The sequence below is a fragment of the Alosa pseudoharengus genome, unplaced genomic scaffold (genome assembly GCF_046254945.1).
Source record: "Alosa pseudoharengus isolate Yale_2024_CS ecotype anadromous, Long Island Sound unplaced genomic scaffold, YU_APseudo_1.1 YU_APseudo_1.1_scf_4, whole genome shotgun sequence".
Taxonomy (NCBI): Eukaryota; Metazoa; Chordata; class Actinopteri; order Clupeiformes; family Clupeidae; genus Alosa; species Alosa pseudoharengus.
This window is the reverse complement of record NW_027468774.1, coordinates 29,878,140-29,904,300: the sequence shown is the minus strand read 5'-3', so window position 1 is coordinate 29,904,300 and position 26,161 is coordinate 29,878,140. Positions and strand designations below refer to the sequence as shown.

The following is a 26,161-nucleotide window of genomic DNA, read 5'->3' as shown; positions in this document are numbered from 1 at the left end:
AAGCTGTTTATAGTATTACGCAGCCATACAGTGCTCAACACTCAGCCCCAGAAATAGCCTCATATATATTTAACAGTCACACTGGGGGCCTCTGCACGCATAATTGCCAGTAAAACAGTATCCAAACTCTATATAGTCCTGCTGACTCTTCCTCAAAACCCAAAGATGAACACTATAAAACCGGTCAAGTGCTGAGGTGCATTTCACAGACGGGACTCTTAAATTATGGCCTGTGGATGCAGAGCTCTTTTCTAAAACGAGTCGCTGCACACTGCCTCTAAGACACGCAAGTTTTTTTTTCCCCCAAACTGTTTCACTTGTATTCTACAGAATGCTGCCGAAGAAAAGAAAAAAAAGAGCAGATTATTCATTCGTTAAATAATTCAACTGTTCCACAAACATGAATAATTCAGCATATGTTTCCTTTTGGAGGGGGCAGGCATAACACATGCTAAGAAAGTCCAGGGGCCTTCTGATCCACATGTACAAAGTCCCCCCCCCTACACACACAAACACACAGACACACACACACATGTCTCAGTACTGGTACACTACTGAACAGTCCCCTCAAGAGACCCTCTATTCCCTTTCTGGGCATGGGCATATTTCATGGTCCAGGCTAAGCACTCTGACGGAAAAACAGGCTGCCCTGGCAGTAAATTACTATCTTGTCAGGGCCCTTGCCAGTGTTTGTTGAACTAATTTAGCGTATACTCTTAAAGAGATTAAGATCACCTTACAGGCGAGGGGATAAAAACAGCCACCTAAAACAAATGAAATACTCAGACGAGTTGTAATTTAAGTCCAGTTTTAAACAGGCCCCAGCTATTAATCTTATAGCTATTGCTTTACTCTTACTTGACAGAGTGAGACTATCACATCACTGCCCCTTCCTATTCAAAGCAGTGCTTGGTGCGGAGAGGTGGGAGAGGCAGTACGTTCTTATCTGTCACTTGCTCTGTGCAAGTCAAACACACATTTGGTATCTGTGCGAGCGAGGCTGTGTAGGCTGTAGGAGGGAGTTTTTCCCAGGATTCATGACTCCTATCAGACACACACTCACACAAACACACACAACTACACACACACACACACACACACACACACACACACACACACACACACACACACACAGGAAGGCCCCAGCCTCTGAGTGGAACTGCGGGTGGGGTGGGGGGGTGGGGGGGCAGAGAGAACCACCCAGGCTGCTTTCATCCCGGCAGTGGCCCAGATAATGAGGCTGGAACCCGGCTAAGAGGCAGGGCACTGCATGGCATGGGGCAAGGGCTGGGACCGCCCAGGATATCACACACACATCTGTCACAGACTCTCAGGAGACACAAACACATGCACAAACACTGTCCACCATCTTCTGTTTCACACATAAAGAGTACCACCAGACAAACACATTCATCATCAGGAAGAAATGAAGGAAAGAGATGAGAAGATAGTCTGATGACATTTAACCAGTGTGTCAGTGGGTGGATACCAAAGCTAATGGCAGTCATTTGGGCCTGCTATGCATAGGCTCATTGGTCATGTTGGTGTCAAACAGCCTCACTCTAAGAGGTGATATACAGGACTGTGGGTCAAGCCTCCAGCCCAAAATTACAGTCAGTGGAATGGTCATTAGAAAGATCAATAACATCTGCACTAACATTGTGACAGGGATTTGATAAGGCATTTGACCTCCTGACCAGCGTGTCATACTGTGCGCGTGGCATGGAAAGACCCATGAGATGGGCTAGTTCACACACAGAAGGGCAAGTTCACTCACACACACACACACATACATAGACACATGCGGACACACACACAGACATACATTCATGCACACACACAGACACACACAAACACACACACACACACACACACACACACACACACAAACCACACTGGGAAGAGCACACTATTTGCAGAAAAAGAGAAACATTGTGTGTAACAGCTCTCAGATTCATCCCCATGCTCCAGACAAGCGTCTGTTTGTGTGTGTTTGTGTAGGATCGGATGGCCTGTTAAGTGAGTGAGTGTGTGTGTGTGTGGAGGGGGGGGGGGGTGCACTCAGCAGCCACGGGTGCTGGGCTGCAGCACTAGCATAGCATTAGCGTAGTGTAGCGTGCCCAAAACAGCATGTGATCCCCATCCAAATGCTCGTCAGCGTGCCGGTGGCCTGGAGGAGCTCCACAAAGGGCCTCATTGTCCACTCAGTCTGGGTGTGATGCACACGGGGCTGCCGAGGAGGTCAGCAAGCTTCAGTCCAACTGACCCGACCCAGCAGTCATCATGGTTAGTAGCCAGTGGGGAGGGGGGGAGTGGTGGCATCACAGTGGTTCAGTCTGAGGAGAGTACTCAGAGGTCAGTCATTTATTGGGTGAAAGGTGACATGCACATCTGCGGAAGTGCTAACGATGGTTGATGTTTGGTCACCCCCACTGAGTATGGTCCCTCCTCATAGATAAGGGCCTACGGGTCATACGCAAGCTGACCGATAAGCTAACAGCATCCCTGCTGGAGCCCATCAAAACAGGCAAAAAATAGATGACTTCACAAAGGAGACACCAAATTTTCCATGACATCATTTCCTCTGTGGGAGGCCAGCAGGGGCCGGGGTCACTCCTTTGGGCCTATTTCAGCACCAGCGGAAGGAAGTGGACAGACAGAGGAGCCCGAGAGATCTCGGCGGAGACAGGAAACACACTCGTGTCTGTGAGGATTCTCCGTTTCCCAAACATACAGCTGAGGAAACAACAAATGGAACTCCTCACTCCACAGCCCCTGACCAGTGGCATCCCCTCAAAGCCCATAGTGGTATAGCCCATAATCTGTCCCTGTGCATATGAGCATTTAAGTGTGTGTAAGTGGCCATTAAGTGGCCATTTGGGTTATGCCTATGTTGAGTTTAATGTATTTGAAAAGTATTTTCTGGCATCCAACGGGATTTCAAGTTCAAGTTCAAGTTCAAGTTTCACTTTATTTATCCTTAGAAAAGGAAATTTAGTGTGCAGCAGGGTGTCTAAAACACATACACAATAAAAGCACCGGCAGATGCCAACAACATTGACAGCACAGCACAGCACAGGACACACAACAACAACAATGGAGACACTCCTTCCCCTAAAAAAAAAGAAACAATGACCGAATCCAATTGGACAGTACACAGGTACATTTGTCATTATCAGCAAGGACAGAATAAATAAGTAAGTAAATAATCACATAATGTATAAAAGATACAAGAAATCAGTCAAGTGAATTCAGGTTCCTGATAGCCACAGGAAAAAAAGAATCTCTGGCACGTCTAGTTCTTAATAGAGGAAACCTAAAACGGCGCCCTAGGGGAAGCAGATTAAACTCCCCAAAAAGTGGGTGATCAGGGCAGTTTAAAACTTGGTTAGCCTTACCCCTGACCCTATTATCATATAAATGTTGGAGCTGTGGGATTTGCTTGCCATGTAACTTTTAAAAGAAGAACTGAAACCAAAGGGAGTCTCCTGGGTTGGGATGCTGACAGAGAGGAAATAATCATGGTAGCACATTCTATTCTCTTTTTTATTTCTGTTTTTATTCTTTCTTTTTCCTTTCCACCTTCCACCAACATTTATTTTTCTATATATTCTACTTCTTCCTTGATCTCACTGATGTTCACATGGACGAATAGAGTACAAGACTGCTCACCACACACATACTGTCCTAGGGTGTGTTTTCCAAAACCATAGTTGCTAACTAAGTTAACTTGGTTGGTTGAAATGCAATCTCCCATTGCCAACCAGCTAAATTGCTAACAGGTTAGCAACTATGGTTTTGGGAAATGCACCCCTGTTAAACTGGGATTGGTAAGATCCATTCAGAGACACAGGTAAGTGTGTGTGGTTGGCTCCACTGAAGGCTATTGCTGGGATTACAGACAGGCTCGTGAAAAGGTAAGGCTGGGGGGCTGGGACAGACCGTGTAACTGCAATTTCAAAGGAAGACGCGTCAACTTAAACCCTCATCAAGATGCAAACAAGGAAAACCATTCTGCCAACTGCAGAGAACCATAACCAACCTGCTACATTTCCATCTCCACGGCTAAATTAAATCCTACCCCATTTCCTGTTTGGGGCTAAACACATAATTACTTCAAGATTTAGCATGCTATTTTCTGAGTCATGTTGCCTTTCCGCTCTCCAACAAGGCTGTTGCCTGCACCGTTACTACAAAGGCGTCTGTCACCCCTGTAATTAACAGATGCCTTAACTGAAATGATCTAGTCAGGGGATCTTGCTCTTGTTTTGCTCTATAAGCCGTGTGTCATTAGAGAATTAACTATGAATGCAAAAGCCATGATGGAAGCAGGTGTAGCTTATTACATGCTTATGAGATAATTACAAATAAGCCGAGGGGGAAAAAAACAATCTGCTGACAGAAAAGGATGTTAAGCCAATGGCACCTGTGCTCTCCCTCCCTCCTTCTCCCTCTCTCTCATGCGCTTTTTGTTTTTTATCTGTATTCTGAAGGCTTCTTCCCTCGATATGATGCCTTTCTACCAGAGTACTCACAGATAGAGAAGTGTGACATCTTCGCCACAAGTGTTGACCTAATGCCCCCCCCCTCTCTTTTTCTCCATAAGAAGTTCTGACCTAACGCTCTTCTCTCCCAGAGGCTGCACGCTTCCTGGGTGTGAGTGACTGAGAGTGAATGAGTGAGGAAGAGAAACTGGTGACCGCTGACTCTGCTGCTCATACCTCTGCAGCAGCTGGGGTCGAGGCTGGTCCGCTTGGCTCCGTGTTTCATCAGTGCATCATCAGGGAGAGACACACACACACACTCACACACAGCAACAGCCTCCAGCCGGGACAGAGAGAGAGAGAGAGAGAGAGAGAGAGAGAGAGAGAGAGAGAGAGAAAGGAGAGAGAGAGGCAGCTTCCTTTAACCCCATCCTGTTTCTGCACGCGCCCATCCCCCACCGCCACCGTCATCACACCCGCACACCCTTATGGTTAGGGAGAGAGATGATGCTGTCAGAGTGACTGCCTTTCATGTGCACACGCTTTGAAAAAATGAACAGGATCAGATAAGTGCATGGGAGAACAGGTGGGAACCACTCATCATTAAAGTGTAACTTGAAGCAGCGCTCGCATGCAGTCCCATGGACAGGAAGCTATGAGGGCTGCTTTTAGCAGGAAGGCGTAACACAGGTGTTCACCTTGTGGTTACACACAGTCTGAACTCCACAATGCTTTTATTTTGTTGGCCTTTTCAATTCATCACACTCTTTTTCTCTCATCTTATCCTGCACACACACATACACACACACACACACACACAGCACACAGTTTTTGTAGATTAGATAATCTCAGTGCTTTTCTGAACTATAGCATAACTGCCTACTACTGATAGAATCTTTGAAAGTTTCCATCCCATATAGGGTAAAAAAAAATATGGCCTGCGAACTTGGCTTTTCACAGCAAAGGACATTAAGGATCCAATGAGCAAGTCTGCTGTGAAATGGCACTTTTAAATACCACTTAAATACTCATTTCAGAGCTGCTACAGCACTCCATGCCATTCCACCACTTTTCCATTAGAGGATTCACAGTCTATTGATCTCCCCCTGAGCTCCAGTGCAGCGTGCTGCTCAGTGCACCAGGGGCTCGTCACGGAGAGATCGCCTCACAGGAGCTGAGATTTGATGGGTGGCTGTGTGCATGGATGGGCTTTGGAACCTGGGTATGACGAGATACCGTTTTATACACAGTCTATGCCAGACACATGCATCAGTGGGAGTGTGTAGTAGGGTAGTAGTAACAGTGGAGTAGCTTTGGAGGCAAACTTTGTGTCACCTGCAGTCAACTCTGCAGTCAACATGTAGCCTTGTTTTCCTTTCTATTAAAGGTCATGAAGAGGAAGCAGAAAGCTACCACCCACTGGAGAGAGATAAAGAGAGTGAGAGAGAGAGAAAGAGAAAGAGAGAGATAAAGAGAGAGAGAGTGGGAGGAATGCAGAGGAAACTCACACAAACACAGTCACAGGAAGAGTGGGGCAGGCTGAGCCAGACCCCAGGGAAGAGCAGCAGCCAGAGCTAGCTAGGCTAGGGTTTGTGTGTGTGTGTGTGTGTGTGTGTGTGTGGGGGGGGGGGGGGTGTCCAGCAGCTCTCACTGCAGCACTCCACATGTCTCACGCCCCACTACAGAAGAAATAGTCTTCTGAGGAAATGAGCTCAGCCTTTCCCCTCGACTTGCGTCGCCACAATATTGCTACCTCCACCAGCACGAGCACAAGCACAAACACACGAGGACTGGGCCGGTGCGAGGACAGCATGGACAGGGATGGACAGGGATGGACCTTCTGTGTTTCCTGCAGGAAATTTGTTAGTTAAGGTGGTGGCTGTAAATACACATATAAGCTACATGTATAGGCTATGTAAATATTATAATTATATTTTATTATATATTATAATATAAATATATATATATATATAGAGAGAGAGAGAGAAGGGAGAGAGAGAGAGAGAGACCACCTTACCACCACCACTACTACCACTTCTCCAATTCATCCACCACTTCACAACACCAACCTCAAAGCGAAAGCGCTCATGTCAGCTTTCTCTCCTAGAGCAAATGCACACGCACACACACACACACACACACACACACACACACACACACACACACACACACACACACACACACACACAGAGGTCTGCATGCAGTGAGTGAGCGTGAGTAAGTGAGCGGGTCTGCGTCTCTCAGCCTCCGGTGCAGAGAGAAGAGAGCCTGAGCAAAACTGGGCTACATCCCCACAGACAACCAGTCAGACAGCTTCTCATCAGCTGATTTTGTCTTTTATGCTTCTTTCTCATCTCTCGGCACTCTCTCCATCCACACGACCCCCCCCCCCCCGCACCTTCATTCACCCTCCTCCACCCACCCAGCCCCTCACACATCACGACTATCTGCTGATATCACACTCAATAACCAAGCAGGCCGTAGTGAATGGTGCGGTTTTCTTATTTGTATCTTCATCTGTTTCGTTACTGCCAATAACACTAAGCACGTATCATTTTACTGGATAAATCTGCGCTGCTCATCCCCGGGCAGCGTCCAGAGCATGGCCTGGGATCCACCAGATCCACCCCGCACTTTACGTCACCCTGGCTGGGTTGGCGCGACACAAAGCCAGGGCATGAGTAATGGGAAATGAAGTAGGGAAAGTTGGCAGGACTACCCCCAGTGAGGCAACTATGGGCACACTTAACAAGCACTGGGCACAACACCACATTTGCATACACACACACACACACTACACAGTCACATGCACACACACTGCTCTGGACGACAGGTTTAAGAGTAAGGCAGTTTATCTTGTTTACTATTCATGTGTTTCATCAAGTCCCTTGCCAAAGGTATATAAAATCAAGCACCATGCAGTTTGCATTCAAAAACTAGGTGCTTGATTTTATACACCTGTGTAAAGGGACATGATGAAACCCATGAATACTGAAATACACACCTTATGAACTGTTAATTTAATGTATATTGATTAAAAGTACAGTCTGCGATTCAGGTCAAAGGTTGTTGACATTTGATCTTAACGAAAATTAAATTACATCCCTCTCTTTCATGTCTTTGAAGCAACGTGTTCATTGGCTGGAGCAGTGTATGGCTTCATGATGTCACTGCACGAAAAATGGATGAAACGAGAACCATGATTGTCTTCTGATGAGAAAAAAAAGCAATCTTGCATCTGGATTCTTAAAATAACAGCCATGCGCCTGTTTTGTGTTTAATGTCTTGTTTGATTCAACTGTCTGTTTCTCTAAACAAACGCAGAGTGAACCCTCTGTGTAAATTGAGTAATACACTCATCAAACAGACCTGGCAAGAATTCTGTTGACAGTTATTATTAGTCTTTCAAGGACCCACCTACTCTCTGGAGGTCAGACCAGGCCAAGTCACAGACAGGGCCCAAAGACACTGGGCAGGAGGGTGTGAGGGCGTGGGGTTGGCCTAGATATCACTCCAACAGCCTGGAATCGCTGTGGAATACACACACACGCGCGCGCGCGCTCACAGTGGTCTGTCGCCCACCGACATGCCTCAGTGTTTGTTCTGCCAAAGATAGGTGTGAGCGAGCGAGCTAGCAAGCGGCGGCAGCCATATTTAGAATCGCACAATCATCCCCACAGCGGTGGACTGGGCAGCGGACACTTTACAGGCGGGCAGGCAGGGATGTTCAGTGGTGGGCCGTGTGGTAATGATTAAAGCTAAGCTCTGGGAGCCGAGCGCCAACTAATTCAGTTCGAGCTCTTAATGCAGCGCCAGGCCTGAGGTGGGCTGGATTTTTGAGGCATGGTGGAGTAATGACTTCAGCTGCCGCATTTGCAACTTTCATTATCTCTGTGCATATAAGCCTTGGCTTTTTCACTGACTTAGCTTCACATTTGGGAACACAGACAGTGCTAAACAAATGTGTAATTATGTGAAAATAAACATGTAATTATGTGAGAGTACCAACTTAGAAAATACTGAATAAGAACATGGATGTTGTTAACAGTTTCTGCTCAAATTGCTGCATATTGAAGTTTAGCTTTCACCATACTTCTAACACACCATATACAGTATATGCCAGTGGAAACAAATGATTGAACATGAGAGGTAACTTTCAGTGACAGGATATGACAAAATAGCCTGGCAAGGTTCCAGCAAGGTTCTGAGGTACTGTGTGAACTGCTGTGTGAGCACTAAAATGAAACGTCTGTGGTCACTGGTTAGTAATTCAGATATGTTCAGGCAGCGAGAAAAAAAAAGCAGCCCTGCTGCTGCACAACTATTATAGAAAGGCTGAATCAAGGTATGCAGTCATAGAGCTGAGGTCAAAGTACAAGCAGCCAATCTCACCGCAACATTCCCACACCCTTGACAGCCACCCCTCCCCCTACTTCATATTATCCCGTAATCCCATCAACAACCACGCTGATTCACCGGCCTCCATCAGGATCAACATCCCAAGTCCCAAGAAGGGAGACGCAGATCCCAAATTGATTTGGTTTCGCACCCAACCTAATCAGCCGCAATCACTCACTCATCACACTCTGTCTGGGGGCTGTCTGGGCACCTTGTGTGTGTGTCTCTGGAGTGATCTCCCTGATGAGGGAGAGAAGGCGGGAAGGAGGCTCCGAGCACTCACACTGTCCTCGCCACCTCTCCGCGCGTTTCGCAGGGCGGCGTGTGCGCAGTCGTTCGGGGGACCTGAAATAGACCTGCAGCGTTACATCACATCTGCGCTCCTCCTGCTGGCGCTAGCCGCCCTCCCATCATGCTCTGCAGTGAGCCACCTCCAGCAGGAGCAGAAGGAGAGAAAGGAGGAGGAGGAGGAGGAGGAGGAGGAGGAGGAGGAAGAGGGGCAGGGAGGAGCCATTCTTGTCTCCTGTGTCGCACTGCATATCCCTGCACCTGTGCTATGACTGGAATTTGATATGAAACACCCCGGCCATTTCGTTTTCCACACCACAACAATGTTGTACACACCTCTCATGAATGTGACCCTGATCTTGAAAGTATTTATAGCTGTGGTTAAGAGTGGGTCACTGTGCTACATTCTGCTTAATACAAACCATCTCATTTATTTTACAAAAAATAAGTTTTGATAAATAAAGAAAAACACACAACAAAGCAAAACGGGTGGTGGTAGCATAGTGGCTAAGGAGCTGGGCTAGCATGCAGTAGCGTGAAAAGTTGTGGGTTCAATTCTCGCCTTCCACCGTTGTGCCCTTGAACAATGCACTTTACAACGAGTTGATCTGGGTAGAATGGCCCTTGTAACATAATTTACATATGTAAGTTGCTTTGGACAAAAGCGTCTGCTAAATTAAGAAATGTAAATGCAAAACAAGCGGGAAATTTTCCATACCTATTACAACACTGAGGGACTTTGGCATAACCGATCTTTCTCAATCTCGGGGTTAATCTTTTAGATAACATTGGAGGTCTGGGGAAAGAGAGGGAAATGACAGACGAAAGCCGAACGTGGCCGAGGGGCCCCATAGATCACAGTGAGCCAGGGAGGGTCTGCTTTAGTCATCAGCCTCCTCCTCTCCCCTGGGAGACAGCTTCAGAAGCACCGGCTATTTGTCAGCAATGGTGTGGACGTTCTATTCTCAACCCACAGTATCCCTGCTCTGGCAGAACAACAATCTTCCTGTTTCCAAAAAGCTGTCATACAGGTTGGTTAGCAAGCATGCTGAAAAAAAAGGGAGCTCTTCTCTCCATTCATGTTAGCCGACTGGCCCTTCTGTGAGCTGAGAGATCAGCCAGAGAGATAGGCACTATCTGTTGTGCTGTCAAAAGCTTGCCAGCGGATGTAGTCAGCTTTGCATTCAACTCCCTCTTCTCTGCTTTAACACTACCCTTTCCATTACTAGCACATATTCAGCGACTCACGAAAGCTTTAAGCAGCAATGGACCTTTTTAAACAATTCAGTACCGTACAATATGGAGGCATGTTTGCTGTTGCTGGTATTACACGCACGTTGGCAACCTCGAGAAGGTGATTTTGAGGGGGTATTTATCTCGGCACACATGGAAGTTTTTAAGCCCTCGCCCATCTAGCACACTTTCAGGGAGGCCAAAACCACAAGCTGAGGGGAGCACTCTGTGATTTCGTCACCGCTGATTCCAGGAACACTGTTGTCTGTTATTTTTTTTATTTTTTTTCCCCACTTCCGCACAGAGGATGCATCATCATCGCTGTATTGAGAGAGGACAGAATGGAATGCTCAATAAAAGAATGACATTCCAGGCCTCAGCGCCATGATGCGGTGTGAGTCAGGAGCCTGTGGCCTCTGTCACCCGCTCACACCAGTGGTGGCTCTCATGTGCTCTTGCTTTCTTCCTTCCCCTTCTCCTTCCTTCTTTCCCTTCCTGCCTGCTCAGGCTGGATTTAACTGCTGTTCAGTCGTGTTAGCATCAATGCTATCAATGCTAAGCTATGGACTGTCTGTCTGACTCTCTTGGCCAGACAGAGTGACAGACAGGCAAGTAGACAGCGCAACAGACAGACAGACAGACAGACATATACAGCAGCATGACTCATGCAGGCATGACTAGAGAGAGCTCACTCTCACTCAACCACTGCAGCAACCACATACCAGTTAAGTGTGGCCTGAATAGTCCACCTGCTCCCTTCAACAGCAGCTCTGGATCTCTCTGTGTGCGCACTGCCAAACATTCTGTCTCTCCCTGCCCTCAGCTCTCTCTCTCGTTCTCATCCTTCTTTGTGGACTACTGGTGTTCATGTCCAGCTGGCAGAGCTGTGGTCTCCGTTGTGTGTGTGTGTGTGTGTTTGTGTGTGTGTGACGACTATGGTGGTGACTGTCTACCACTCGTCATACCTCCAGCTTTATTGGTGCCCTGACATCAGCCTCCCAACTGACCTGCCTCCATGAGATAATATTTGGGAAGCACAAAGGGGCTTGGGTTGAAGCTGTGTGCCAAAGCAGGCCAGGGCCTAGACAGCCTCATAAATTAACATGAAGGACTGTTATGTTACTGAAACTTTACTGAAGTAACTACATTTGCATTTGTGGTTCATCATGAATAATAAATAAAATTATAATATAAACATGCAAAATCGGTAATCCAAGGTAAGAAGCAGTCTAACAAGGGCTGTGACATGATATCACAAGATATTCTCAAGTTTTGATAAGTGCACATGACATTCTCATGACATTTGCCGAAACTCCAACATAATTGTGCTCAAGAAACAACGGCCCTCTGAATAAGCAAGAATACGGCAGTAAGGGCAATGAGCATGACACATAACAAATTATGAAAATGTCTCCTCTGACTAAACCAAACGTGTAAAGGGGTCACTAGACCACTAGTGTTATAGATGGTGAAGGGATGATGCGCATAACGGAGATGGAGATGAGGTATTTCATTTACTCATCATGAGAGGCACGATAAAGGTGTATCATGATAAATCACACCATTCAAAGTTGCGACTTCAGCTGCGCTTAACATCGCAGACATATTTAAATTCACAGTAAAACGGAAACCTCGCTCGTTCTGCAGCCTAAGGCAATATCGCACATTATCACTCATGAGTACTGACAGGCTGGGCCGCGGAGTGAGCTACAACACAACACATACACGCGTATTCTTCACACCATGTGATTTCTGAGTATCGGTAGACCGGTTCATAGAATTTAGAGAAAACAAGTGGGCATTTTGAATAGACCTATGGGCTATTTTTTTGTGAATGGTTTATTACAAATGACACTACAGGAGCTTGTAGGCTACGTAGGAGAACGAACGATATACCTTTGAAGGACAGCGGTGTTTTTTCTGCTCAAACTGCATCACATTCACCCAAGCTTCAAACTAACTCTTGTAGTGACAGGCTATGCAGTAAATCACTTGCTCTATCAAATACAAAATCCCAAATAAGAAATACAGATTATTACCCCATATTTATCATTACGTAGCCTATCAGGTAGGCCTATGTTCAATTAAACTCCAAAGTCAAATCGAACCTACTCCGTTCGGAATGTTACGCTTACATTCGCATGCGCCAGTCATGCATATGGTGCTTTAAATGCGCTTCGACTACCATCTGAAAAACGCAACAGAATGGACACTTACCCTTAAGGTCTTCTAGAATCGACGATAGTCTCTGTATATGCTCTGTGGAGCCTGATTTTAAAGATCCAGAGAATGAATAATGCAGTGTCACTTCATTCTGTGTAGGAAAAACAATTCAAATCTGTCCCAAGCAGCACACGTAAGCCGACAGATCCGAAACTACGTTCTATGATGAGGGTCCAAACCTTTAGACATTCCCGAAATATACTTGTGGGACCCTACTTTCCCACGCAGTGTCCGGTACATTCCCACACACGAAAGATCAGGCAGGGTAAGTTTGCGTCTTCTGCCGGTAATTCAGTTTCTCCACAGCCGACTGTGCGCCCCGCCCATGGCCACGGAGAATAGTTATGTTGAAGGACAAGCCTGTCAAATGCAAACACCAATCGGCATAGACCTAGGAGGTGTTTCTTCGCTTAACACACCCATGAGTACGGGCGTGACTAAGCAAGAAAACCTTGTTCTGCTGAGCTTGGGAGTCGGGACATGGAAGTCTGTGGGTTAACAAACCTATAACGATCTACGAGCTGTTTTGTTACGAGCTGTTTTGTTACCTGGCAAACCCTATACATCCGTTTAATCTTTATACGTAGACCAGCACTGCATTTAACAGGGAATTAGTCATGTACAATATTATATAATATCTCCAAGGCACACAAAATGAGAAACTATAGGCTAGGCGTAAAAAAATCAATGTTAACACTCACACACGCGCGCGCATGCAAACACACACACACACTACATACATACAAGTACACATGTCAGACTGGCCTTTTCATATATATGAATGTCACATGATGATGTTGAAAAGAGGTTGGCTACCATAAAAACAATAGGAACAAAACAGACAACCACCATGAGATAGTTTAATCAAGAAATAACATAAAATACTAATTAAATAAATAAATAACAGAAGTTAGTTGTCTTCAAAGAGAAACAGAACAAACCTTGGGTATATGCACAAATGTTTAACCTAACCGTAGATGTAAACCCCCACAGGGTAAGTATCCAGGAGGTTAAAAATGAAGGGGCAAAATAATTAACCTTCGGGAGCAGGTTACCTCACCAGTGGATAGCTAATGCCCAAGACAAAAGAAATCAAATTGACATTCTGTGACATAGTGACATTTTTTTTTCCCTCTCAGACATCATTGACATTCTCACCATATTTGCCTCCAGGGACTTTCCCAGTATGCTCCCATGGCTGTGTGCTCATCCATCCTAATTATGAGGGCTTACTCTCCAAATATGGCTGTCACTCCTCTGGCACCTTCACTAAATCTATCACCACACCATCCATCACACAGCTCATATCACCCATACTTAGTTACAGTGTTGTGGTCCCAATCTAATTTAACAATTATAGTATTAGATAGGGCTATGTGCAGTGATGGTGATTTGTCTATTGTGAGGCTTGGACTTCTGCAGGCTGAGATCCAGAGGGCATAGAGGTCTCAGAGGAAAATCTATCAGAAGTGGCTCTCACTACCTGTTCCACTGAGATCAAACCTTTGGGGTTAACTGTGTTACACAGAGGTACTGCCATATCCTACTGGCATCCAGTACATATGTATGCACTCTTTTACGTTTAGTCTCGCACAATGTATTGTTACCTTGTGTTGTTACCTGTTTTTCTTTTTAAATTCTAATTTCATTTGACACAAATTAGAAGTGCACCTCTAATTCTGTTGTTTGCTCTGCTTACAATGACAATGAAGTCTTTCTATTCTATTCTATTCTATCCTCAAAATTATCAGTAGCCTTTCTTAGCTAATGCCTCTGCATCCCACAAAGCCACCTGAAAACTAAATTCTGCAAAAATGTGGGGAGAGCGCAGTGGTTCACTTCCTTTTTTGTAAGCACCAGTGCTGAAAGTATGATGTAAAGGCAGACGATGGGTGTGAACAGTGCTTCTTCCCCCCTTGGAGACTGAGAACTCTGTTTTGTCTAAATGAGAGGGGCTCGGCCATTCCATCATGTTCCTGGTGAAAGTTCATCCTCACAGAGGGGAGCTGCCTGCTGAAAAGCAGGAGGTGCAGAAGGCAGAGGAATCGGGAGGTGACGACGGGCAACGTCTGCCGTCTGCAGACGTCTCTGAATATGACTCCTGGAAAACAGCAGCCCAGGGGCCAGGCACCGCTCAAGACATCCGCTCCCCAGAAATGGAGGCACTCTCCTGTGACAGTTTCACTTTCAGAGACATGTGTCAACACTGCAGCACACCAAAGGCCAAGACTTCTTCTTACTGAGCCACTGAAGGAGAGAGAGAGAGAGGGAGAGAGTGTGTGTTTCTGTGTGTGCGTGAGAGAGAGAAAGCAATTTACTCAACCCATTTCACAATAATGCAGCAAAGAGCTCGGCAGAGCACCATTCTGATGAAAAAGTACAGCTCCATTCCTCAAAATATCAGCATCAGTCTGTGTCCTGCTTCTTGCACTGCCAGGGACACGTATGACACAAAGAGAGTCAGGTTGTAACATTGCAGGAGATCAAAATGTGGCCTTCACGGCTGTGATTGAAGTTCCATGGTGAGTGGGAGAGCCATGCAGCCCGGGCCTCGTAGATGTAAGCTGCTGAACAGGGGGGAGGGGGCGGGTGAGCAGCAGGTTGCCTAGCATCCCCTCCTCTGCACCGACTCTGAGTCACTCTTCCCAGGCACGCAGGCAAAGGACGGCCCGCCATCGCGTCACGACAGGAGAATGGCTGCCCGAACAGAGAGGCCGTTTTAGCACGAGGCGTCCCTGGCGTCAACCAGCGCTCTGCCTGGAGTTTCCAGCCATAAATTTAAAACACACACACACACACACACACACACACACACACACACACACACACACACACACACACCATGATGATGGCACCTGGAACATGAACTGCCCTGGTTCTGCTGCCAAAATCAAATAGGGATCCAAACTAAATGAATTTTCTCAGAAGATGCATTAGAGCACGGTGCACAGGTTCCAAAGGTGTGCAATGAGATGTGAGGGTGTCTACTGGGAGCTGCTGATTAATATACCATAGGTCAGTAGTAATTAATGTGGTCTACACTGGGGCCCCTGTGGACCCAGGAGAGGGGTGGTGAGGGTAAAGAGAGGGGGGTTAAGCTGGGCTACAGACCACGCTGGATCTGCAGCAAGCAGACCTGGGAGAGCACTCAGACTCCCCTGAAACGGCATTCGTCAGCGGCAGAGCGGAGAAGAGCGTTGCGCGAGAGCCGCATTTCAACCCGGGGGCCGAGGCAGCTGGCCCATAAAGTCTTTCCTCAGCAGGCCAGCTGAAGAAAAGTGGGGTGCAGCTCTCTTACTCTCTCCGTCGCTTTCCAAAGCCCGACGCTTAGGCGGCTGTCATCCTCCCTTAACAGCTCTCACCAAGGACTGACGAATGTGCACAAGCCGCTGATTTGTCACCGTGAGTGGCAGTTTGATGCTTTTTTGAAAGGCCCGTACCACGGCACTGAGAGAACCATCAGAGCCTGAACGGACTCACGGAATGTCATTTCCATCTGAGCCCCTGCTCTGAAAACAGCAGCGTTCTTACACAAATAAACAGAGGAAGAGAGCAACGGGAAAAAACGAGAGCGCTGCACCCCACATTGAATCTTAATCATGCATCGAAATCAATAAATGGCCACGATGACCTGCAAGAAGTGCTAAGCAGGGACAAACCTGCTCAATATCTCGCTTATAGTTCCTCCTTGTGCAACTCACTGACTCAGTTCTGGGCCATGAATAATTCAGAGGCAGGAGGCAGCTTCATACTGTAGTGTGGCGTGTTGAACTGGAGGGTCAGCAGGCAGTGGATTGTGCTGACATGCTCCAATAACGCTGCGCACACAGGAGTGTACAGCGCAACCACTGGAGCTCCAGGAGCCAGGCTGCCCAGGTCCCCAGTTCTGTCACCACACGACTGTCTGTGAACCATTGTTCCTTTTCTACTCATCAGAAAACCAGTTATGTTGTTGGACCGCAGCCAGGAGCTGCTGCACGCATGCATAGTGCGGCTAGCTGCCTTGATGTCAAGTGCCTCCTCCTGCCCCAAAACCTCAGTGGTGCACATGCAGCAATTCATGTTATTACACAACTGTAATCACATTATACTGACATGGGAAGTAAAAGTGCCACTGTATCAGTGTGAATGTCCATCTGTCTAGCGGCATACGCAAGTCAAAGAAGTCATAACAATGGCCAAGGGTCATGAAATTTTAATGCACGCAGACATCCAATATCCTTTAATCATGTTAATTAAACACAGCTCCACTGCATGTTCTGAACAAAAGCACTGAGGAGCATAAAACATTTCAGGGGGAAACTGTGGCCCTCTCAAAGAGGCGGCAATATCAAGCAAAGCAGCCTGGGGCAGCTGGGAAGACAAACAAGAGGGTTAAAGATTAAGCAGGGAGTGCTGAGTGGACATCTCCCCTCATTCAGATAAGGCGACGGGCAGCAGGCAAGCAGACAGGCAGTCGGACAGACTTCCCCAACAAGCCCAGCACCTGCTGTTCCAGCTTGTGTCTGCGATTGCAGGTCTGCAGGTGTGACATTAGGAAAGAGGGCCGTTATCAGAGACAGCCAGAGACTGTGTGGTCGGAGAGGGTGGGTGTGGGGGGGTCGGCAGTGGCAGCTCCTACGCGCCAGGTTCTGATCCAGACAATAAGTCCCAGTCTGTCTCTGCAAACCGATTTGACTAACAAATGCATTCTCTTTGGAGCCTCTGCAGAGGATGACATTCAAATGCTTTAAGAGGGGAATGTGCCAGCACCGCGAGAACAAAATGCATATGTCTTCAATTTCCGCAACATTCAACACATTGTTTCCTTTCAACCTTGGATCTGATATCTCCCAACCATCCAAACATACCAGTCCACATTCCTGTCTAGGCTATTTAATAGGGCTTGAGTGCATTTTTTCATGTGTGTGTAAGTGTGTGTGTGTGTATGTGTGTGTGTGTGTTTCAGAGAAAGAGAGAGAGAAAGAAAGAGTATGTGTATGTGTGTGTGTGTGTGTGTGTGTGTGTGTGTGTGTGTGTGTGTAGCTGGGTCCTACCCTTGGAGAAGAATGAATAAGCACAGGCAGGTCAGCCAGCTGTTTCTCCTCTAGCGTTAGTCAAACAGACTGCCAGAAGTGTGTGTGTGTGTGTGTGTGTGTGTGTGTGTGTCAGATTACCAAAGGTGCATTTGTCAGAACTCCTACCAAGCAGGAGGAACTCACCTTCTCCTCCTCCACCTGCACCTCCATACAGCACTACCCAGCACCACCACACACCTCCACACCGCACGGCACCACACAGCACCATGTCCATATCCCAGGTCACCTGCACACCACCCCTGAGTAAAAGAAGGAAAAAAGAGCCATTAAACATTAATGATGCCACATTAAACATTCATCACATCAGATGGAATTAATGAGAAGATGTCGCCACAGAAGTAAGACATGCATCACCCTCTTTCTTTGATAATGACTTTCTTGTCAGCTCACATCCAAAGACCTGCACTTAGAGACACATAGTTTAAAGACTGTGCAGTCTTTAGAGAGGACATTATCTCCATAATAGTCCAAAAGATGTTTCATAAATCAGCTGCCTATCAATCGACCTGATTTCCCTGTAGCAGGGCTTCAAACCAGATTTTTTTTCATTCAATTTGTTCCAAGCAGAATCAATATTTTAACGTTTGCGGTTTCGCATTCCACCTTAAAACTACTGTTCCCAAACCGGTTAGGACCAAATAAAAAAAAGGTTAATAAAGTTCTATGTAGGGCTATGTGCAATGTTAAAATACAAAATATGAGTAACTGAATTTACAGTTTTTCACAATTGCTAAAACACTAAACTCCATTCTCTGAACCAAATTATCAGTTGCCTGAACACATTTATTGAATCGATCCCTCTTTTGGCAAAACCTTAAACAGTTTTTGCATATAAAACACAATTTGTAGATCTCATAGACTCTTTTTGCAAAACTCTAAACACATTCTCATGCAATAAGACACATTTTGCATTGTGATGCACTTGATGCACGAGTGGCAAAAGGTAAACAAATAGAACACAGATGTCATATGTTCCTGTAAACACAACTACTCAAAACTGATCACACTTGTTTCATATGATGTGACACAACCAATATAAGCTATAGTGTAAACAGGTTGCTGAACAGTGCAGGTTCATATCAACAATGGACAGAAACTATTAGTGAGGCAGGTGGCAGGAGGCAGTTGGGAACAGGACTTTTTAACATAATTACGTAAGGTGTGCTGAATCCAACTAGCCCTGTTCCCAAGCTGAATTTTGAGTTTATGACCATCAAATTAGCATAAACAAAATGGTTGCCAAAATGGCGATTTTGGGCACTTTCATTGGGCGGATGTCATTATACCATGTAAATTACAGTTTTTTCTGAATGCTTAAACACATTTTTTGTAACTATGACTTTTTTTGCAAAACTCTACACACAAATGGCAAAACCACTCACTGAGTTCGCAAAACTAAAAGCACAAACACTGCTTTGCACTCAGTTTGCAATTTTGTAACACACACTTTGCACAACTGTAGGCACAATGGCTATTATTTACACTATTTTGCCAACTCTCTAGCACACTTTCTCATGTGAAAACTGTTTTAGATAATTAGTTCACTTTGCAATCAGCCTAAGCACTATAAATAAGCCACAGGTAATGTACAATGGGTACAATGGAGTGCGCAGGAAGAGTGAGAAGAGAAAGAAATAGCCCTTTTACAGACAAAAAAACAGTCTACATGTGGGGATATTGTCATGTCAGGCCTGGATACGTCATTCCAGAATATATTTTTCCCGGTGCCTTGGACTAGGACATTGCATATGATGTAGACAGAATTTTGAGAGAGACGACCCGCTGTAGACTGATTTGTTTTGTCTCAGTGAAAAGCTATTTTGTGTTTTTACTTGGAAAAACACACTTGTGTTTGTTTTGATGTGTGTAAATAAACACTAATACTTGAAGTTTGGATCCCTGTATGTTTACAGAACTATGACAAAAGTATGACCTCAAACTGACATAGTCTACCTTGTGCACAGAGAAAGCAAAAGCCAGATGTGTTTTTTATTCATACCATCAGTGTGTTGTTGGCACATTGTGTGCTTACTATTGTGATGGCTTGTGTTTACTGTTAGATACGAAAACACAATTTTTACGAAGGTGTGAAGAGTTAAGCAAGGTGTGTTAGCTTTTGCAAGAGAACTACAATGATTTGTTGATTGGGTGAGAGGTTTTGCCATTTGTGTGTAGAGTTTTGCAAAAAATAGAGTAGTTACAAAAAATGTGCTTAAGCAATCAGAAAAAACTGTAATTCATATTGTTCACAGAAATCTTCCTTGGCCAATAGATCAAGGATACAGGCTGTGAAAAAAAGAAAAAAAATCTAGTATTATGCCCATGTTAATTACCTGAAAAAAACCTTTGAAAAATGTAATTGTTAAAATGTTATAACTGAGCAGGCACACGGTATTTGACAAATGAGACTTTTTTGAGGGTCAAGAAAGATGTGTAGTGATGAAATGTAAAGTTTAAAATTGTGGCCTGGTTAGGTCTTCGGGCTTGAAACCAAAGGGTTGCCGGTTCGATCCCCGACCAGTAGGAAAAATGTGGGTGGTGGAAAGGTTGAGCACTAGTCTCCCATGCCCACATCCACGGCTGAAGTGCCCTTGAGCAAGGCACCTAACCCCTCACTGCTCCCCGAGCATCACTGTAGCAAGGCAGCTGCTCCAGGTGCTTCAATTTGTGACCTGAAGAAGGGTGATTACCCGAAACGTCACGGAAAAATAAAAACAAGTGGGAGCAGAAAACCCTGGTTGAAGTGGACTTTTTCTCTTTTTTGTCTGGTCGTTTGTTTGTCCTGCTCCCAGGTCAGACATTTGGATGTGCGGACTTTAAAACTTGCTCTTTGTTCATACATGAGGTCATCATGAATGAGAGTATATGAATTCATGTCAATTCCTGACGATTCATAGGATATAAAGGAATGAAGTAATGCATAAATCATGAATTAATTCATGCATGAATTCATGAAATTTATTCATGTACCTTTATTATAAAGTGTTACCCATATTTCTTCATAACATTTGTGTTAGTAAAATGATTGCATGTCCTGTGAATTAATAGCTAGATGAATAACTTTATAACTAGTGCAAGTTCAAGTTTAAGTTACTTTATTTGTACCCAGAGGTAGATTTTGTTTGCAGTATAGAATGCTTCAAGAGAATTTGCAGGAGCAAACAGGAGCACAGAGGATGCCATCTTTACGACAATTCCCTCTGCCCTGTCCCTCCTTGACAATAGCAACACCTATGTGAGAATGCTGTTCATTGACTTCAGCTCAGCATTCAACACCATTATCCCCTCCAAACTGATCACCAAACTCAGTGAACTGGACATCAATACCTCCCTCTGAAACTAGATTCTGGACCGCAGCCTGTTAGATTAGATAACCTCACCCACTCAACCCTCACCCTGAACACTGGTGTGTGCTGAGCCCTCCTTTACTCCCTCTTCACCTACAACTGCATACCTGTACATGGCTCTAACACCATTGTCAAGTTTGCAGACAACACTACGGTGATTGCTCTCATCAGCAACAATAATGAGACAGCCTGCAGGGAGGAGGTCCAGCACCTAACATCACGGAGCACCGACAACAACCTGGCTCTCAACACCAAAGGACCAAAGACCTCATTGTGGACTTCAGGAAGTCAAAAGCTAGCACACAAAGCCACATCCTCATCAACAGGACTGAGGTGGAGCATGTCACCAGTTCATGTTTCTGGGTGTCCACATCTCTGTGGACCTCTCTTGGACCCTCAACACCTCTACCTTGAGCCAAGAAGGCTCACCAGCATCTCTTCTTCCTGAGGAGACTAAAGAACACAACCTCTCTCCTCAGATCCTGGTGAACTTCAAAACCTCTACCGCTGCACCATTGAGAGCATCCTCACCAACTGTGTCACAGTATGGTATGGCCACTGCTCTGCCTCCGACTGGAAAGGACGGCAGAGGATGGTGAAAACTGCTCAGCGCATCACTGGTTCCTCACACCCCTCCATCAACGCCCCCCCCCCTTGCCTGTGCCTGTTGAGGTGTCCATGTCAATGGCAACCTTCACAGGGACAACAAGGAGGCGAACATTTTGCCCCTATCCCACCCATAGTATTCTATTTATATTTATAATGTACACACTTTATTACACTTAAACATAGCAATATTCTACTGATATTTTTACGGTTGTTCGTGATTAGTTCAAAGGAACTCCAATGATTTTAAACTCCAAACATGTGTCCACCCACCACGAAGAAGATGTTTACCAATGAAGTCAGGCCACACTCTTTGCCAAAGAGGACCGTAAACATAGTCAAGAGTATAATAAGGTGATAATAAGGCTAATTAGCATAATACTATTTTTTTTTTGCATTTTTATATTTTTCATAGCCTTTACTTTTTAATTATTGCCCACGGGAGATTTCTGAGATGCACAGATGTGAACAATATTAATTTATTTACATGGTATAATAATGCCCGTCCGAAGAAAGTGCCCAAAATCGCCATTTTGGCAGCCATTTTGTTTATGCTAATTAGATGGTCAAAAACTCAAAATTCTGCTTGGGAACAGGGCTAGTTGGATTCAGCACATGTTAATTATGATAAAAAGTCCTGTTCCCAACTTTTACTAAGAAATGCCTCTAGACCCATATACAAGGACTTTTTCTTGAAATAGCACTTGTCTATAGGGACTACATTGTAGGTTGTAGACTGTGATGTACTTCTCATAATTCACAATTCTCATAAACTTTTATACATTTTGGCTTTTTCTTTGTAGCCAACGAATGAAGACATTGGTTGCTTGCAAGGTCTTTTATTGTCAAACAACAACAAAAATGTACTAAACAGCATACAATAGTATAGCTTACACAAATAATTACTGTAACAGGAATATGGCTACAACCTTTATGAAAAGTTAGCCTATATGGCAAAATCAGACTTACCATTGTAGCCTCAATCAGTGAATTTGTATAAAGAACATACTGTAGCTAGCTGGCGACTTTCAACATCAGTTTTCATGATAGACTCAAACATGAATTAAGTTGATGTCTAAGACCGACATATAACACAGCACAATATTTACTGCTCTGGTTGCAAATAGACACATTTCACTTTTAAGGTTAACTTTATAGAGACACAGTTCAGTGCCTTCAGCCATCCAGACATGCGTAAACTCTGCACCTGTTGCAAGCAGAATTTTTTTAAATCGGTGTAATAATAAAATAACAAAATAAATAACATTATTAACCGGTTACAATTATTTCAAATACACGTTCTATTCAATATAAAAAAATAAAGGTTCTGGTTTTGTTTTTGCTCCTAACAATTCAATTGTTCCATGAACCGGTTCAAAGCCTTGCCCTGTAGTGATTTTTGTAGGTGTAGGTATTTTTGTAGGTATTTTTGCTTCCTGCTGAACAATGTATAACCTTTAACAAAATTCTCACAGTCACATGGAGACTGCTGCCAGCTGAATAGAAATAAAATGAAGTACTTCTGCAGAAGGATAATTGCATAAGGAATCCCTAGATACACTGCGTGAAGAATGTTCCTGCACTTGGCGCTCAGCTGAAAGGACTACAATGGCTGTCCTATTTTCCCCCGTGAAAATAGAAGCGTATAGCGAAGCAAGGCGAAAATGGGTTGAGAGAAGCAGTGAAAGAGCGGCCCCGCTGCACTAAAATAAGCTCCTGAAGTAAATCCATGTCAATACATTTTCACAATGGAAGGAGAGGCAAAAAGTTGGCCACTTTTGTGGATAATAGGTTAATAAGTTGTGCAAACAGAGCTGTAGTGTGTGTGTGTGTGTGTGTGTGTGTGTGTGTGTGTGTGTGTGTGTGTGTGTGTGTGTGTGTGTGTGTGTGTGTGTGTGTGTGTGGAGGTGATAGAGAGGGAGAGAGAGAGAAAGAGAAGGGGGGTAGAGGGATAGAGAGAAACAGAGATGGAGAGAGAGAAGGATATATAGAGAAAGAGAGCTTTAGTGTGTGAGAAAGCAATGGAGAGAGGGATACAGAGAACAACAGACAAAGATAGATGAGTGATGGATAGATGGACAAAGAAAGGTAATGAAAGAGAAATAGATAGAGGGAGAGAAAGGCATAGACAGATAGAAAGATAGACATATTGATAGAGAGAGAGTGAGCGAGTGAGAGAGAAAGAGAGAGTTAGAACCAGTGACTGTGGATAGAGAAAGAGAGTGAGTGAGTGAGTGAGTGAGTGAGTGAGAGAGAGAGAGAGAGAGAGAGAGAGAGAGAGAGAGAGAGAGAGAGAGAGAGTGAGTGTGTGTGTGTGTGTGTGTGTGTGTGTGTGTGTGTGTGTGTGTGTTAGGACCAAAGCAGTAGCTGTGGAATCTGTGATTAGTAACGCCTGGTTCTGTTTGTCAGCTGACGGAGATATCAGGTTAAATTTAGAAAAGGTTCAGTGAGGCAAACACAACTTATGGTGTTAGAAGACACAGCCATCCCAAAGCTTCCACTGTCTGCCCTCAAATTCTCAGCAAAGCAAAAATGATGTTTGGCATAGAGAAAAATTCTACTTTGAGGTATTGAATAGAATGGAATATTTTCAATCATCAATGTCATCATATCCTGTGATGGCTGGAAACACATGATGATCAGTCTTCTTGGCTGGTGTGTTGTTATATGAGCCAGCTCCTGAACACATGACAATAGTGCAAGATGAGACAAAACAGATATGGAAAGTGTGATGAAAGACATGCATTATTTAAGACTCCTTATCAGCCCTGCACCCCTGCCTTAATTTCCAGGTAGCATCTGATTCCACAACAGCCCTGACCTTACAGCACAGGAAGAGACTAACAGTGATGTAGCGATGATGTAGCGATGCAACAACTCAACTAATCACAGCTTTTGAGATGACCAGTGATGTGCAACAAGTGAATCGAAGGATGTCTAAATGCAGCTTTAGTCTGACCAATCTGGTGGGAACCTTGCCTGTACAATAGCAACTACTGTACATGACTACTAAATTTTATTTATAAGCGCCTAACGCCTTAATTCACTCAAGGACACTGTACAATTAAAAAGGACGTTAGACATACAGACAGAAGCACAAACACAGAGGACACTGAACAATTAAAAGTTCAAGGATGTTTATACTACATACAGACAGAGGTACAGACACAGAGGACAACTATTTACAAACTATTCCATGATGACTACAGACAAAATCCGTCCCACAGTCTGTCTATGGCCTGAGATGCATGGAACCCTGCCATCTGTGTGTGTTTACACACTTAAATCATAATAATCACGTTAGCAGCACCGTCCACTGTTGGGCGAACACACCTGCACCAGCGACAAGGTCAGGTTTCCTTTCATCTCTTTTTAAGACTTGCCTCATAAATCTTTCAGGCTTGTTCATATCAGGCATCTGATGATGTCGGAAAAAATACACATTTAAACATTGAGTGTATGAGGGGATCCAGTCACAATTTTTGACCTGACAAGGCTAGTCTCAAGTCAGGTGTTTCAGGTTTGACAAGATTCCCAGGTTATAGCAGATCAAAGTTAATGTCATTGCCCATGGGGGTGGTGTGTGTATGTGTGTGTGTGTGGGGGGGGGGGGTATTCAATAGAAAATGATAGTTGGCAACCCAACCCAGTCAGTTAAACATACTGATGTGTTTGAGGATGTGGTATGGTGTGGAGAGCAGCTGTGTGTGTGTGTGTGTGTATGTGCGCGTGTGTGTGTTTGTGTTTGTGATGCGTGTGTGGGTCCCTCTGGAGTCCTTGACGCCCCTACAGAGGAGTATTATCAGAGCTTGGTGTGCCAGAAATCAGGAGCCCAGGCCCGAGCTCATCACTGGCTGATGATGGAAGCGTCTGCCAGACCGCGACCAGCCTGCCAGCCGATCTGCTGACACTCATGTGAATCGCAGCCAAAGCATTACAACAATGGCTCCAGAGTCGGCAGCCGACACCACACACTGTACGCATGACACAATCAGCCAGCCATCCCTGGCCTTTTCCCAGGCTGTGCTGCGCTGCACTCCTGCAGATTTTTAAGTCTGGTTCCCACCCATATGTCCCACAGCCAGAAGCCAAGGCACTTATAGTGAACCAAAGCAGCACGGCTGTTTTTGAGTACACTACACTACCTCCTACACAAAAAAGAAGACTTAAGTTGCCCCCCCAGTGTTGTTGGTTTATGGCAATCATATTGGTTCTATGTGATTATTTGGAATGTTCCTCTGCAAATCTTACACACTGAAATGGAAGTAAATGTGGGGACACACTGTAAAAGTATAAGTGGGGGGACACACTTGTTAATTTATGGCTGTCTAAATCTGTGTCATAAGATAACCCAATAGCAAGTGATAAAAGTTACACAGGGACAGTTGCCATGACATCATAAAAGCGAGCTGGGCAAGTATTCCATCTTGGAATGTTTATAGCATCCTTGGGTTACTGGATGGTGTCAGCTTCCCCACGAGAAACCTCCCGCGTGCCCCCTGCC

At 45.0% G+C, this 26,161-nt stretch overlaps 1 protein-coding gene across 3 annotated transcripts in view; it reads right to left on the bottom strand.

The window, feature by feature from the left end:
• rhbdf1a (rhomboid 5 homolog 1a (Drosophila)) overlaps positions 1-12,921 on the bottom strand; it is a 44,911-nt gene extending 31,990 nt beyond the window's left edge. For all 3 annotated transcript variants that reach the window (XM_076265803.1, XM_076265802.1, XM_076265804.1), the window contains exon 1: positions 12,621-12,921. The gene's annotated coding sequence lies outside the window, so the exon portion shown is untranslated. The remainder of the gene's footprint in view (positions 1-12,620) is intronic.
• Positions 12,922-26,161: the final 13,240 nt, after the last annotated feature.